This window comes from Gymnodraco acuticeps, unplaced genomic scaffold, assembly GCF_902827175.1.
Source record: "Gymnodraco acuticeps unplaced genomic scaffold, fGymAcu1.1, whole genome shotgun sequence".
NCBI classification, from domain to species: domain Eukaryota; kingdom Metazoa; phylum Chordata; class Actinopteri; order Perciformes; family Bathydraconidae; genus Gymnodraco; species Gymnodraco acuticeps.
The window spans coordinates 2113284-2125126 of NW_022991168.1; the positions used below are offsets into that span (position 1 = coordinate 2113284).

General features: G+C 44.4%; 1 long non-coding RNA gene across 1 annotated transcript; it reads left to right on the forward strand.

Annotated features, from left to right (window-relative positions):
• Nucleotides 1-4632: 4632 nt before the first annotated feature.
• Nucleotides 4633-6371, forward strand: LOC117560666. Its single transcript, XR_004571208.1, has 3 exons — nucleotides 4633-4687; nucleotides 5446-5608; nucleotides 6055-6371. It is a non-coding gene; the product is annotated as an uncharacterized LOC117560666 (long non-coding RNA).
• The last annotated feature ends 5472 nt before the right edge of the window (nucleotides 6372-11843 follow it).

The following is an 11843-nucleotide window of genomic DNA, read 5'->3' on the forward strand; positions in this document are numbered from 1 at the left end:
TACTGCCCATAATGTGGATTAGTGGTGGATATTATGTGCTTTCGATTGTGAACGCCAGTGGAGTAGTGTCGTGTTGGTTTGTACATGGTAGCGAATAGATAGCTAGCGTTAGCTAGTAACATTAGCTTGGTAGCAGCCATGTCCACCTTCAAGCAGGTGGCCTTAACGTTAGCCTAGCTAGTGCTAGCCAGCGCCGTATATGGCTATGGTAGATGGCTCTGGTGCTAGCCAGCCAACTGTTGCTGACTGTTCCATTTGTTGGCAGAAGGCTTATGCTGTATTCGAATGAAAGAGCGAACAATGAATACTTTAACCGGTAAGACTGGTATAATTGCCATTGGTATAAGCTAGTTAGCTTAGCATTGCTGCTAAGTTTGAATTCTGACGCCATGGTCTAACTAACTTACTAGTAGGTTAGCTGATGTTAGCTAGCTAATGAATGTTTCTTGTGCTAGGTGCTTGGTGGTTTCATGACATTGTCTAATCAAATTAGACCTAATCTAAATCGGTGTCAAAGTTGGTAACGTTAGTTGCTCTTACAATGTTCTTAATGAATTCGTCACAGACCCTATTGCACATTGGTGTCACCACGTGTCATCACTAGGGCTGCAACACACGACTAATTTGATAATCGATTAATCTATCGATTCATCGATTATTCGGATCGTTAAGGTTTTAACTGTACTACTCAGGGTTCGTACGGGTGCTTGAAATCCTTGAAAATGCTTGACATTTGACGTGTTGTTTTCAAGGTTAGGAAAGTGCTTGAAAATGTAAATGCTTTACTTTTACAATAAATTGCTGTCTGACTGAATAGTTCGCTTTTTAGATTAAAAGAAAATAATTGCTTCGCTTCTACATAAAACAGCTCCGCTGCGGACTTCCCGCGCTATGCCCGCGACCTGCAAGTGTTTGTTTTACGTCACGTGTGACCTGGGCATTCTGATGAGAGTGATAGATGACTGTGTGCCAGGAGGTTGCAGTTTCAACGAGCGTTGGCTAGCAGAAGACAAATACAAGCCATGGCTAAGACGAGGGTCAAGCCCACGAGTAGCCTCCTGCAAAGTTTGCAAAAATAACGATGCGAGAGTCTGCGCTGACGAGCCACATGAAAGGTACGCCGTAGTAGAGCATTTTAGATTAGGCTAACGTTGCATGTTACGTTTGTTTAAGCTAACGTTAGCGAGCTGAATAGCGATCTCGATTGAGGGATAATAATAATTGCAGGGGACAATCATTCAGAGGAGCGTATCTATGTTAATATGTGCGTTACAGACGCCACCCTGTGGCGAGCAAAGTTTCAATCACTCAATACTTTCATCAACACTACTCTGGATGATAAAGGATTACCAAACTCTCTTGCCTCTTCACAATGTTTACAGATTCGCAATGTTTATAGGTTTGAAATGTTTATAGGTTATTGCAATGCGTAATGTTATTTCTCTGAAAACACAATTTTTTTAAATCTTATTTTACTTCTATACTATTCTAGCCTAAATTAGCTTCTACTTTTACCTGCATTTTGTACACTGTCCTGTTTTGCACTTGTCCTGTCTTGTCCCTGTCCAATGTTGTCTTTATGTCAGTACCTACCAGCAACACATTTCTAGTATGTTGTAAAACTACATGGCGAATAAACAGATCTTGTATCTTGCTCTAGGCCTACTGATTGCCTGCCTGGTGTTGACCGACGCGACGAGGTGTATTGCCTAAATCCAATCCACGGATTGCTTCCTAGTTGGAGGTAGGCCTAGTATGCAACACAGACCGTAGTTTATAGACTGTGCATAACTGCAGTCCCCAGCTCCAGTGCTTCCCTCCATGAAGTACTGAAGCTCAGACATTTGTTACCTGTGCAGCACACCTGAGATTAATCACTTCATCCAATACTGTTTGACAGTACATTTATGTGAGCTTACCTCTCTTGCTTCCCTGTGGTGGTTTTTTACTGCCTCTATTCCAGATTTGACATCCTCGTGATCCTGGTGTGCGTGCGCCATCCTCGAGGAAATTGCTAGTGACTGTTCGAGTGTTGTTGCAGCTAAGGTAGTTAACATTTCGATATGATTGTGTGACTGCTGTCTCGTCTAAATGGGATGCTCGACTACCTGACCTTGAACACCTTTACAACATGCTCATGTTCATAATCTGCATGCAAACTGAAAAATTCCTTTTGTTGGTTGCCTTTGTAATTTCTCCTTTCTCTGGTCTCCTTTTTTCTAGGTCATCAGAGAGGCCAACCATCCTCTTCAGTGTCAGGCAGCCAGGCTAACCGTCCTGTTCAGTGTCAGGCAGATTGAATTATGTTTGGGTAGGTAACTAGTTACCACGCACAACAATGTTCCACTGTAAATATATTGGATGTCAGCATGTGTCTGAGAAGGTGCATAACTTTGTTCAGCACACAAAGCTGCACAGTAATGCCCCCCAATTTTCACTATCAGTGTGGGGTGTCTGATTGCTCACGGAGGTACAGAAAACACACAGCACTGAAATCGCATATATATAGGCTGCATAAGTGCTACCTGCAAGCTGCTCGGCCTATACCGCCTGACATATCAGCTCTACCACCTGACACATCCTTGAAATGTGTGCTTGAGGCTTGTGCATTTAAGTGTGACACTTTAGCCTCTCTTATTAAGCATTTGAAGACACACGTAGGGGAGGAATGGAAACTAAATGCCCATTTAGAGGTTGTGATTGCAGGTTCACAAACGTGATGACTTTTGCTTCACATATTAACAGGAAACATAGGCATGCAGAGGATTCAGTTTTAGATGACTTGGTACTAGACAAGTCTATTACTACAGAGTCATTGCCAGAACCCATTCAGTCATCTTCAGAAGCTGCTGGTGAACATGATGATGAACCAGAAGTGCCATTAGTTGTGAACGAAACCCTTTTTTTTACATAACCTTACATGTTATGTAAAATGCCCTCTCTTCTCCAACAAGTTAAAACTAGAGTGGAATATAAAACTAGGAACAACACTCTGGCTCGACGCCGACGAAGCCGATAGGGAAGAAGGAACACTGGAGTAGCAGGAGAGTCCAGACTGACGAGAGGTCCTGTCGACCAATACGGGTATGTGTAGGGGTGGACAAAATATAGATATTGCAATTATTGTACGTTGAAGGTTTTGAAGATTACAGTAATAATAATTCCTTGCATTTACATAGCTCTTTTCAGGACACCCAGTGCTTTACAATGGTCTTCTCATTCACACACTGAGAAGCGGCGAACATACAGTGGCAGTGTCCTCTCCATTCACACTCACACACTAATGGCGATCAGCAACCATGCAAGGCACAGGGGTTAAAGGGGCACCGCCATGCTAGACTAACTTAGGTTATTTGAATTGAATGTTTAAATTATGTGTAGATTTTGTATAATCGCCGTCAGTGTAACTGTCATGATAATTGAAATGTTCCCACTCCAAAACCAGTCCAAATGATCGGCCCCAATAGTATTGATTTAACCTATGATTCCTATCCCTAGGTGTGTGAGGTGGTGCCCAGCAGAGTTACCAGAGGGGGAGACCGAGGCAACGTTGGAGGATTCGAAAAGGGATCTGCGGAAGATCTACTCAGGCATGCAATCTACCTTATTTTTGGTGAATTGACACCTGAATAAACATCCCACATTAAGCAAAAAGGCCACCTTAATATTCAGAATGAGTAATGATGAGAGCATGAAATTAAAGGTTTGACACTCAATGTCCCAGAGGTGGGGACATTGAATTTAATTGTTGTTACTTGGGTACTCTCAAACATGTATTTGTATGTCTGTACACAGAGGAAGGGATGGGTGGGGCAGAGAGAGCAGAACCTCTGATGGTGAGGGACCTACATCATCCTGCGGAGGTACCTCAACGGAATGCCTGCACCAGCGATGTTTGAGGTCAAAGAGGAATGGCCTTTTCTCTTTTCTCAGAGAGGCCTTTTCTCCCACTTTGGCATCCTGACGGACGTCAACATACTTCAGAAGCTCCAAGAGGCCCTGGGTCAGAGAGGACAGACCATCCTGCATTTCTGTCAGAAACTGGACAACCCGAAGATCAGGGAATTTCTGGCCAGCTATGATCCAGAGGGTTCGGAGAAGGCTGCCTGCATCCTCCAGCTCCTTATGGTCTACTTTAAGGAGCCTACGGAGAACTGATGCTCGAAGTTGATGTAAGTTTTTTTTAATTTATTTAAATATTTAAAATGCTAAACGAGTGATTACATTAGGGGCAACTGAAGCTCAGTTGGTAGAGCTGGTCGTTCATCGACCGTAGGGTTGGTGGTTCGAATCCTGGCTCTGACTGTCCGCATGTCGGAAGTGTCCTTGAGCAAGACACTTAACCCCCAAGTTGCTCCAAATGGGCCGAGCTCATCTGTGTTGAGCTGTAGTGCGCGGATTAGCTGTTGCCTTAGCATCACCCAGGCGGGGGCTACACATTGGTTTGCGGACGTCCATTTGTAAGCGCTTTGGGTGTCTTGAAAAGCGCTATATAAATGCAAGTAATTATTATTATTATTAGACCATTTATTATGTTCTGATTTACCTCTGACCAATGAACGATCTTCATCCTTGCATACTGTTAAATCTATGCTATTGTGTGTTACTTTGTTACAGACCTGTGCCACTGCTGCTGATGTAGTGAATACTACAGCACTCCCAAGCACCCCCTGCTTGATCATTCAAGGTAATGTAATGTTCAGGGATGGGATTGTTCCTGTTTATACAGGATTTCCTGCTTTTCTGACCTGAATGGCTAGACTTCACTGCTGCTTTTATTCTAGTTATATAATTTCTCTTAGGACATCCCTGTTCTGCTCCACCATCGATGAGGTATAGGATACTGAATAGTTACTCTAAAGAGCTTAAGTGTTTCCTTTGCAATCAAGGGGAGAATCCTGACTGAAGGCCTTCCATCTCTCCTGCACTCCATTAAAGTCCAGTCTGTGAAACGACACTTACGATACTCTGACGCCATATGTTTCAGCGATTCGCGTTAGTTAAAATCTATAGCCTGTTTCAATGATTCAGGGGTCTGACGAGTTGACATGTTCTCGTTCTAGCTGGGCTCGTAACCATCTACCCATAGAGGAATGAGGTTAAATAAACCGTCTATCCATAAAGGCAGAGGGAGGAGGGCTAGGGAGTTGCTTTGTCGTTCAGCCAGATTCTCCTATCTGCACCAACACCTTTGATGCTTTTACAGTGACTGTTAAGTAGGCCTACCTCACTGATGTGGAGTAGAAAAGTGCTGTCCACCTGGAGGGTTCTGTGTCATGTCCTTGCATGCTCTGCACTGTATATTTTTCCTGCTTTTTCGTCCTTGGCCATCATGAATGTTACTCGGATCTGGTATTGACATCTCTAGCTCAAGTATTATTTTGATTGATTCTAGGAATGTACCTATCCACAATAAACGCATGACGGGGTATCTGTTCATTTCAGGTGACACAATGAAGCCTTCTGGGTGGATGCTATCCATCGAGGGACAAGTGGTAATGGGCCCACACCCATTTTTTTTGCATGGGGTAGCTGCTTTATTCAGCAGCTACTATGTCTTCAACCTCAAATATCCCGTTGGATCATGCACACTGGAGTTCATCCAAAGGTATTGTAACACTCAAACACATGATCAATGTCATCAGTAAGACTTGTCATGCAAATTTGTGTTTCACTATCTTGCTATTAAGTCCATGCCTTTCTACAGAGGCTATAAAGTAGATTAAATGCTTTGAGTATGAAGCCTGGAACCAAATATGCGAATTGGGACCACACCATCACTTGATGTTGCTGGGCTAGCTTGTTAAAAAATTGACATAATGGTTTAATTCACAATATAGTATGGCTTCAAAATTCAGATAAGTAAGTAAACCTTATGTTAGAGGTACCTGAGACACTCTGCTAGGCTACAAATAATGTTATTGTGAGAGGATGATCCAACAGGTTTGTACTAGTAACAGTCGGTGTGGGAAAAGACAGGTGAACACCTTGATAAATGCTGCCTGCAATACATGAGTGTATTTAAAACTGAAACTTATCTTTGCTTAGTAACAGATGCTTCTTGGGCATCAACCCGGAGAAAGGCTCCAAGGCAAAGAAGCGAAGCTCCATTAACCCTCACGTGAGCACCCTTCACCGGAAGCTGATAGACTTGGAATGGTCTGCATAGACTGCATGGTGTGCGGGGACAAGTTTAGTGGGAAGCATTACGGTCAGTTCACCTGCGAGGGATTATTTGTTTAAAGGATCCGTTAAGGGTTCATCTGTTTTTTATGGATAGTTGAGGTGAACTAGTTCATGTTCCTGTTTGTTTACTCTGTTGTTTATTTTGTCAATAAATATGCCAGTGGGCTTCCATTGATTTTACCTCATTTGTGCGTTTGGTGTGTTGTTTTTAATTGTACAATAACATTACGTGCATAACTGTAATTCCCAGCTCCAGTACTTCCAGGAGGAAGCTCACACTTTGGTTTCCTGTTAAACTTGGACAGGAAACCATTGTATGAGCTTCCTCCAGGAAGTACTGGAGCTGGGAATTACAGTTATGCACGTGTATCATTGTAAATTACTGGCTACTCCTGCAGTACTTTCACAGTACACATTGTAAATTCACAGTAAATTACTGGCTACTCCTGCAGTACTTTCACAGTACACATTGTAAATTCACAGTAAATTACTGGCTACTCCTGCAGTACTTTCACAATAGAAATGTAAAAGTACAGGCCCTTGTTGTAATTAATGTACAACAAAATGATGTAATTCCCCAGTAACATACTGTAATATCACAGTAATTGAAGCTGTGAAGTTACAGTATACAGTTGTACCTTTACAACAGTGCTTCTCAAAGTGTGGTCCGCGGACCACTGGTGGTCCGTGAGCGCCCCCTAGTGGTCCGTGAGTATATTAATTAATTAATTAAAGTTTTCCGCACTCTCGCGGGAATATCTCCGCAATGGAGCGAGCTTAAGTTTCACTTTCAATTGCATGATATAGCCAAGATAAACACCTTCAATCACACATTGGCCACTTGTTTGTGCCATTTTCAGGCGATTTGTGTAAAACACAATGTGTTTTTTGGGATATTTGTGGAGTTAGGTGGTCCGCGAGTGTTTTTTTTATTGGTTAAGTGGTCCTTGGTATGAAAAAGTTTGAGAAACACTGCTTTACAACAATGCATTGTAATATCATGGATGTGAAATTACAATACATCGCTGTGAAGACATTCACAGTAAATTGCTGTGAACCTTACTGTGAAAGTCATGCAACAAGTTGCCAGGTAATTATTGTGAATTCACGGTGGATATTTTTACAGTGTAGCTGAGGATGTAGGCCTACTTCTTCCTCTCTGGTTGAGTCTGCGATTAGCTGCTTGCATCCACAAGTCAACAGCTGGTTTTGGGTCGAAAGTCCAGTTTTAAAAGGATATTTTTGGTTACTGTCCTATAGTATACATTGGAATGATTTCAAACATGTTTATCCCAATAATTATAAAGGAGTGCCTTGAAAATATGTGTTTACATAAATTGTGACCAAACCGTTTGAACTTAGACTAAAGTGAACTATCTAAACACTCAAGAGTCCTTTACCTCACTGAGCTGTAGTATCAGCCTCTCAGTCTGACTGGAGAGGACTCTCCTCCACATTATTGTAGAAACATCTTCTCCTTCCGTTGGAGCAGCTAGTACCAGATTATCTAATAACAACAGCGCCGGTACCGGTGCAACCCTCCCTCACTCGCCACTTTGGCTGTGAGCTGCGGGCGCCAGACAAGCCAACATCCCCATTTTCATCACGTACAGGGCAAATGAAACGTGTAACCGGGGTGAAAAGGGGTGTTAAATGTACTTAATTATGAATGTTGTTACATCAAGGCCGAAAATTAGGATGAGCATCAACGGTCCAAAAATGTTTTTTTCCCTCCCAGAACTACCAGCGCAGCGCCTCACAGATCTGGCGCCCTAGGCGAAAATCAACGCCAGTGCGACGGGCCGGCCCTGAGTTCATATGCCAACTCGCAAATATCTTTCTCTCTCTCTCTCCTCTCTTCTCTCTTTTCTCTTCTCCCTTCTCTCTCTCAATGTTGGTACGCAAATGCGCCTTTTTTCAAATGACCCAGTGCTCTTTTTTTTGGCCGAGGTGCGCATGTGCACCTGCGCACCAGTTATGTGCAGCCCTGGTTATAAAGGAAGTTTGAAACCTCCTTTCCTTTAATTTGGAGAATTGGAACAGCACTTATCATGGCTGCCAGTGACGTACTTCCGGGTCATTTCACTCCGTTAGGAAGGTTCCTAAGCTAAATGGACTATTGGAATGCAACCCTGATCTCAGAGCACGCTCCCCTCTCCTGCAGGGGGGCGTGGTCAGCTGCAGCTCACAGAATCAGCCCCCTGCAAAAACAGCGCTGGAAAGAGCAAATAGAGGCATGGCTAAAATGCAGGATCTTTTTGGTATTTTGAAAAAAAAAACAATATTTATATACTTTATATAGGTCGATACAGTAGTCCCTTTTTTAAAATGGTTTTTATAGGTGTTGCTATCTGTTTTGTGTAGCGAGGTTCTACAAGCAAGTCAATGCATTCATTCGGTGGTATCAGAGAGTTACACGGGTCTGTAAATGCAATGAAACAATTGGCCACAGCAAATCATTTATATTAAACATTTAATTTTTACTTTGAATACTTCAGTACAAAGGTTGTATTGAATAATTTAAGTGATATATGTGTACACATATAATTAGTCAAAACAGGGCTACATTTGATTAATTAAAAGGTATAATATGTGGTAAACTGAAGAGCCGTTTGGGAGCCGAAAAGAGCCGGCTCTTCTTGATGAGCCCGAGCCAAATGATCCGGCTCACCAAGAAGAGCCGGAATTCCCATCACTACTGCACATGCCCACTAGCCACCTCCTTTACAGGAGCTACAGCTGGGGCAGCGAATGGGGAATTTGTATGGTTAACATTGTGTGTAAGTGTAGCCTTTGTGGAAACAAAAGACACTTAGATTTGGATACAGATCAACCTCATTCTTATTAGAAAACGTAGTGATCTGTGCATTATGCAGGGAGGAGGCGGGATTCGCCCCCTCTTCCCGGGCGGCAAGATTTTCTCCCCCCGCCAGTCAGATCCGGAAAGCCCGTCCCCGTGAGTGCCGGCACGCTGGTTCCACGGGGTGGGCCGAAGAGGTGGAGGGCGCCGCGGGCACGGGATCTCCGTGCCGGCACCTTTCCCTTGGTCTCACCTCTCTACTGAGGTCTTTGAACGCACCGTGGCCCGCCCTCGGGGGAGGGAGGCCGTGCGCGCCGTCACAATGCCGTCTCTTTGAAATGGACATTATGGGGAAAAGTGGAATTGTGGAGAGAAATAACTCTTACTCTGGGATAAATGCAATAGCCTTTACTGAATGCATTTTCCCCACACACACACCTCACTCCAGAACTAGAGTTTACAAACGTAAACCACCGTTCTCCTGCGGGGGTCCCTGAACGCACCGCGGCCACTCTCATGAGGGCCGCGCGCCCACGTATTAACGCTGTATTTCCCATTGCAACGGTGAAATGCATTTATCGGAGCTATTATACCAGGCAAGGTGTGTTTTCTGACAACAGCACGCCGGCAATAGCGTCTCTTGAACCCGCACAGTGCTTTGACAGCACTCGGTTTATTCCACTCACGTGCACACGCCCATCTGCTGGCTCCCTATACTGGGGTTTACAGCAGGGGCGGGGAGTGTAGGACAGTGTTTCTTCCTCTGGGGATGGGCAAGAAGCAGCCACGCTGCGACTACTCCTCATCCCGTGAGCAGGGAGATCGATCCAAAGAGCCCTTCCGTAAACACGGGGGCTCCCAGGAGATCAACACGGTCCTCTTTGGAAAGTGCCACGCGGCGTGATATCCCAGGGACATCACACGGCGGGCCTGTGATGAAGTAGGGTCGCCCCTATATCATGTGAAGCCACAGAGCACCGGTCCCCGGGGGAACCGGGCCTGGGGCAAGGCCCGTGGACCAAGCTACTTATTCGGCCTTGCGGCCCAATAATCGCGCTGACCTGGTGAGGCGGGGGCATCTCTAGCAATGAGTGAGTAGCCCACACACCCGCCACCATGATCATCACCCAGGGAGAGTACAGCCCTGGGCGGTGGACTTCCATGGACGCCAGACCCGGAAGGAATGGCGAACGTGAATGGCACCGCCTCGGCCATATCCTGGTCCCCCAAACACTCGAAGCAAAGGTGGTGGGGATCGGCGTCCGCTATTTCAGCCAGGGCACGAAGGACAGGCCCGGGTCTCTAGCAGTGGCGACTCCCTGGAGGTATGATAACTCTTTCTTCTTCTTTCAAACGTCTCAGTCTCTCGTGGAATCACTTCCGCTGCTGAAGAGAAAAGGATGATAGTCAGGAGGCGAGGCCTCCTTTTATACGGTGTGATGCGCGCGCATTCAGGTAGGCCCGCCCAAGGCCGGCTACGTCTATAGAAGTCTCAGTGGGAGAATGCTCGCAGGGTAAGGTAGTACCCATAGAGTCCAGTAGAGGGCAGAGCCTGTGAGAGATATAACTATCTTTCATGCAGATCACAGTGTGTGCGGGCAGAAGGCTTAACTTCAACATCTCTTCTGGTATCCAAGGGTGTGCCACAGGGATCTGTTTTAGGACCATTGTTATTTATTATTTACATTAACAGTCTTAATAACAATGTTTTGAATGCAAATTTGCATTTTTATGCTGATGATACAGTTATTTATTGTTCTGCGTCCACCCCGAAGCAGGCTCTTTGTCAGCTCCAGAATGCTTTTAACATTGTACAATCCAACATGTGTGATTTGAAACTTGTTTTAAATGCTGCCAAGACAAAGCTAATGATGTTCTCGAAAGCAAAAGCCAAGGTCTTGAACCTTCCTCCTATCACCACCTTGCAGGGGACGGAGGTTGAATCTGTGTTGCAGTATAAGTATCTTGGAATTATAATTGACAATTCCCTCTCTTTTAAACCACACATTGTTGAACTCTTGAAAAAATTAAGAATAAAATTAGGTTTTTTCTATAGAAACAAGTCTTGTTTTTCCTACAGTATGAGGCCAAAAAGAGACTAGTGTCTGCAACCTTTCTGTCTGTGCTGGATTATGGAGATGTGGTTTATATGAATGCATCTTCTCAGTACCTTCACTCGCTGGACACCATCTACCACGGTGCACTGAGATTCATCACAAACCTCAGATCCTTGACGCACCACTGCAATCTATACGCTCGTGTTGGATCCCTCCCTGACCACGCGTAGACTGAAGCATTGGCACATCCTTATATATAAGTATATTCTTGGTGCTCTTCCCCCTTATCTAAGGATGTACATAAATAGAAAATGCACAGGATCCTATTGGCTTCGCTCCGAGAACTTTTTCCTTTTAACTGTACCAAAGGTCCGTACTGAACTTGGGAAAAGGGCGTTCAGTTACGCTGCCCATCAAGCTTGGAACCTGCTTCAAACTGAGCTGAAACTCAGAGAGCTGGTCTCATTAGAAACACCCAAAGCAACTTTAACTGACCTTGAAGCAGGCCGCTGTGTCTGTAAATTCTTTGGCTACATTTGGTATATGACTGTGTGTTTTTTTAATTGTTTGTAACTGTAAAACTGTCTGAAACTATGCTGTTACCATTCTTGGGGCCAGGACTCTCTTGAAAAAGAGATTTTTAATCTCAATGAGACCTATCTTGGTTAAATAAAGGTAAAATAAAATAAAACAATGCAGTTTGGCGAAGCGTAACGTCACCCCATTCAAAGTGAATGGGCAGAAGCGTTGAAGCTTCAACGCACGCCGCTGTGTGGACGGGCCGTTAGTCATCTTGCCAA